The sequence below is a fragment of the Euprymna scolopes genome, chromosome 5, assembly GCF_053919585.1.
Source record: "Euprymna scolopes isolate OS-2025 chromosome 5, ASM5391958v1, whole genome shotgun sequence".
In the NCBI taxonomy this organism is placed as follows: domain Eukaryota; kingdom Metazoa; phylum Mollusca; class Cephalopoda; order Sepiida; family Sepiolidae; genus Euprymna; species Euprymna scolopes.
The window spans coordinates 19,471,652-19,476,171 of record NC_136486.1 but is presented as its reverse complement, the minus strand read 5'-3'; the positions used below and the strand labels follow the sequence as shown (position 1 = coordinate 19,476,171).

The following is a 4,520-nucleotide window of genomic DNA, read 5'->3' as shown; positions in this document are numbered from 1 at the left end:
CATGTATTTTTGTTCGCTGGACTAATATATTTCTTCTACAATAAATATGAAAATTACAAACGATTAATACATTAATAAGTTATACGTTATCGCTAACGTATTAACAATTTATCTATTATAAGATTATATATTTTGGGGGTTAAAAACCTACTAATAGTATAGTTTTCCCTTCACACAGACATACACCAAATCTTCATTAGTAACAGATTATTGTGTTTTTGCTATGTTAGTAGCGATTAAGTTAACTAGTGTAAATTTTGACAGGGGTCACATTGAGTGCATGATGATAAGCAAGAGCTGTAAAACAGAATCGTTTACAGAGTTTAATTAAAGTTGGGTGACAAGGCAAAGGCAAATTTTCTGAGTGATAGAAAACTAAGATTTTCAGAGATCATTCCGGGGAGGCATGCGAACAAACTACAGCCAATAATATAGAACAATCTAAGCGAAATGTTAACCCGAGTCTCTGTCAATCGGTGTCACTCATTTCTTGAGTTAGTGTTGTGGCGGAACTATTTGTGTTTCCTACGAATAAACTGATCCATACACAATAAATACCGGAAAACAAGGTCGTAAGGCAGATGTTGATATCTGGTAGAATATCCAGGATTGTTCGTCAGCTACATAAAAAGCCGTTACTTTTGTATATTCTTGTTAAATCGTGTTCTGTTTTCTTTGAAACCATTTAAACAGGTTATAACAGTGGCGACCAGAATTCGAAGAACTCACGAAGGAAACCCTAGTTTAAAAACCCCGGAGCTCGTATTACATGTGGTGTATGGCGAACGAAGGTTCCAGAATGCACGAAACAACATTTTCGTATTAAAAAGAAACGCTTCTTGGCCTTTTGGCTGGGAGTAAAGTGTAGTATCTGTTCTGATACTACAATTCACTATTTCTGTTCTCGTCCAGTGAAGGAGAAATACTTCTAGACTGAGGCAATTTATATTTTGTTTCGATCCAGAATGTCCGTTTTGTGGAGCTAGATTTCTCCCACATTAAAAACTGACCTTGTGTCTAACTCTTTCCTGGAGGGGAGGCAAGTAAATAGGAACACTGAAAAAATAAATAGTTTTTTATTGACACGAAACAATATGTTTGTTGTTGCAATATTTTTTTTACTCCATCATGGGGTATTTATTTATTTAAATGCTGCCCACATCAGCATTATTTGGCACAAGGCCTGGAAAGTGGGATACCCGCAGGCTCCCCTGAAGGAGGGGCACTCCTGCAATTTTAAAAATTGCCGGAGTAACCCCGTCGGCATTCCCCGGTCGGGGCGCCTCAGGCAGCAAGCAATAAACTTGCCCCACCGGAAAGCCCGGTGGCAAGGCTTGGGAGGGTGGTCCTCCTAGGTATTACCCAGGCGGTGTACCTCAGTCCAACAGGTGCTGGGCCGGTTCCCGGCCCCTCACCTGTTGGGCTGAGTGTCAAGTGACGAATCCTTGACTGGTACTACCCTGTCTCCCTGCAGCCGAAGCCGCTAGGAGACATCCCATCACTATGGACATAGTAATGGGGCATGATCCCGCACAGTCGGGAGATTCTATTTATAAACGACGCTGCTAGGAACTGACGAATCGAATTAATGCACGTTCTGCTACCAACCAATCAGAAACCAGTATTGCTCCATAAATATTATACTTTTCTGTGGCAACTTCTGTTTTCCTCGTGTCAACACGGGAAGAATCTTTTGCTCTGTGGATTCGAACTCGAGAACTGTCTACTGCGAACCAGTCACTTCCCCGGAACAACTAACCATCGGAAACTTTTCTGAAACTAAATATAGCTTACACTTCTAGATTTGTATTGGAAAAAGAAAAAACTAAACAAAAAACTAATGACGGAATCTGCATTTTCAATTTTAACATAATTTTTTACTTTGGGGAACTCTTCACTTAATAACTAAGGCATTGTCTTTAACATATACAAAAACTTAAGAAACATCTACATGAAAAGTGAGAAAGAATATATTTTGTAAACTATGACGGAGGTTTACGCAAATATGTAACGGTAAAAATTCTGGATTCATCTACATAATCTATTAGACTCGCAGTTAGACATTTTGATATTAAAATAAAGTATATGAAAACATTGTAATAGATTCACAATTTTGAGATGACACAAAGCAACAAAAAGCCGTTAATGACACACATTTTAACTTCGAATGATAACTTTTGACCAAAGTTACACTAATTGGAGAAAATTAAAATTATATTTACTAAGGAATACTACGAATTACTTTTACGCAAATTTAATTTATGAGACCTTTCAATATCGATGTACTGCACAAAAGCAGAGCCAGTCTCATCAAAAAGAAAGAAGGCCAAGCACAATAAAAAATTATGACTGCTGATCCAAATTCTCTTAACATTCATCCAAATCAAATTCGAAAAAAAGGAAAAAATTAACAAGCAAACGGTATCAATTTTCAAAAGATTGTGAAATTACAGCAAATCAAAATTTCAAAGCGAAAAGAAAAATTTTCCGGGCAAAATAATGACTTCAAATCATCTCATATAAAACCTTTTGAAATACTAAATTGAACGAAACCTTTAAGTTTGGTGAGGAAGGTATTTCCACCCAATAGACTGTTAGTTAAAAAGAAACACTAATTATCAAGATTACCCAAACTGTCACATTTATTTCGAAGAAAATAATACTGATACACGTTTCGGAGTAATCAACTTGGAAATGGGCGTTATGTTGACAGGTGAACTACCTGTGTTACCTACGAATAAACTGATCCATATAAAATAAATACCGGAAAACAAGGCCGTAAGGCGGTTGTCGATAACTAGTGAAACACCCCAGGTTGTTCGTCGACTAGACGAGCAACCCTTACTTTTGTATATTTTTGTTTATACATTTTGCTACTCTATTCCCGTGTTCTGTTTTCCTTGTAACCTTTTAAACAGAGTTATACCAGTTAGAAAGTAAAGTTTAAAAAGTATAAAAATACTAGCCTGGGTGCCCGGCGTTGCCCGGGTGTTTGGAGGTGTGTGTTGAGCAAAAAAGAAGTAGTCGTAGACAGGAAGGCTCGAACCCGTACCCCGAAGGAAGAAAAGAAAGTGAAAAAAAAGTGACGTCTTTGCTGTTGCGGCCATCGCCAAACCGGAAGTGATGTAGGTTTAAGTTAAGGCTAAACAATCAAAAAGAGGAGGTGACTTTCAAAAATATTGGCGAAAAAAGCGACTCCTTCCTGTAGAAAAGTATCCAGCTAAGGGTAAAAGAATGAATGTTTTTGACCAATCGGTCGATATTTGTCGTCCGAAGGGTTGAACTTCAAAAGGATACCAATCCCGTGAAAAGTCGTCGACTCTGTCGAAAGTTTTAGGTAGACATACAAACAAATAAACATACATACATACATTTAAACAGACAGGTGAGATTTATATTAAAGATTAAGACATAGTTAATCTCTCTCCTAAGTCGATTCTCTCAAAAAATTTGAGGAAAACTCTAAGAACGTCTTCTCGTGTCACCTTCCTGCATGAAAAGAAACGAAAAACGGCGACGAAAAGAAACGATAAAGTCGGTAAGTAATATGGATGAAACGATAAAATGGTAATTCTCATTTTATATCTACGACGGACATTCAAGCTTGTCTCTGATCATTAATAAAAAGTAGAAGAGTGTATGAATTAAACGCAAAAGTCGCGTGAAAAAAGAGAGCGCAAAAAGACTAAATAAAGAACATTTTATTTGTTATTGAAAATACTACGTTTGTTATCGTTTCTCTCTCAGTTATTATTGCTCTTATCATTATTATTCAAGAGATATAATGTTTGACTGAAGAGTTCTATATACAGGGAGATAATACCCAACAACTAATGATATTACCTCATTACGGTGTTCTTCCAGATTCGTGATTGATTAAAATTTAGATGAAAAATTAAGATTATTGATATCGAAGTAGTTGTGAAATGGAGCTATTTATCTTTTCAATTTAATTTCAATTATTCAAAACATTTGCTGAGAACTAAAATATTGTTATTCCATCTTTTTTCTAAATCATTTATTTATAATTGACAAGAAAAAGATCGATATTAATTTAAGTTTCAATTTGCATTTTTGTCATCGAAAAATGACAATTTACTTCAATATTTGTACAATCATTTTTATAATCAAGGCACGATCACAATATTTAATTGATTGAAGACGAGGGTCCAGATTTGGGAGCGCGAAACATTTTTCCAACTCTAATTCGATTCGGCCAGTCCGATTGAGGATCAAATTGAAGATTTTTTTCCTGAAATCATTTTTACTAGAAAAACCGTTTTAAGTTTATTTAGGTACTAGCGTATGTAGTCAATGTTCGCCGGGGTTAAGAATGGGAGTTTTATCGCTCAGTCTTCTACTTTTAATATTTCCATTATTTACTCCATGATTTTTGTAATATATTTTATATAACTTTTTTTATCCATGATTTGATAATTATGCCGTATGTTTTTAATAATAATAATAATAATAATAATAATAATAATAATAATAATAATAACTAGCAGGACCCGTGGAAA

General features: G+C 35.4%; 1 pseudogene; it reads left to right on the top strand.

The window, feature by feature from the left end:
- Window positions 1-831: 831 nt before the first annotated feature.
- Window positions 832-1,010, top strand: LOC145277250 (U2 spliceosomal RNA; annotated as a pseudogene).
- The last annotated feature ends 3,510 nt before the right edge of the window (window positions 1,011-4,520 follow it).